Consider the following 372-nt stretch of genomic DNA (forward strand, 5'->3'; position numbering starts at 1 on the left):
GCCTGCCTGAGGGTAGTTATTTCCTTTGCCTTTCTCCTGAGTGTGAAGCACTTGTAAATATTGGCTTTATCCCTTGTGAGCCCCACTCTCCTCCTTGCAAGCTAGCTCGGGTCTTTCCTTAATGTTTAATCCTTGTCAGTCTGCTTCTGGCCGCAGTCCAGTCAAAATTGCTCTAATCTTTGATGCAACATCTTCGCTGTCAGACCCCTATGAAGAGAGGGTTTGTTAGTTTTTAATGAAAGAAATACTCAGTGTGCATGCTCCCAAATAGTAAAAGCTGGCTTTTGGGGCTTATTGGGCTCCTGCACCTCTTCTGTCAAGAGGTTTCCTGTTGCTCCGCCCTCATGGGTGGATAGCAGAAAGCCTAAAGGG

Source organism: Corvus kubaryi, unplaced genomic scaffold (genome assembly GCF_017639235.1).
Source record: "Corvus kubaryi isolate FWS band 111438036 unplaced genomic scaffold, C.kubaryi_AGA036_p1.0 split3-37344, whole genome shotgun sequence".
Taxonomy (NCBI): domain Eukaryota; kingdom Metazoa; phylum Chordata; class Aves; order Passeriformes; family Corvidae; genus Corvus; species Corvus kubaryi.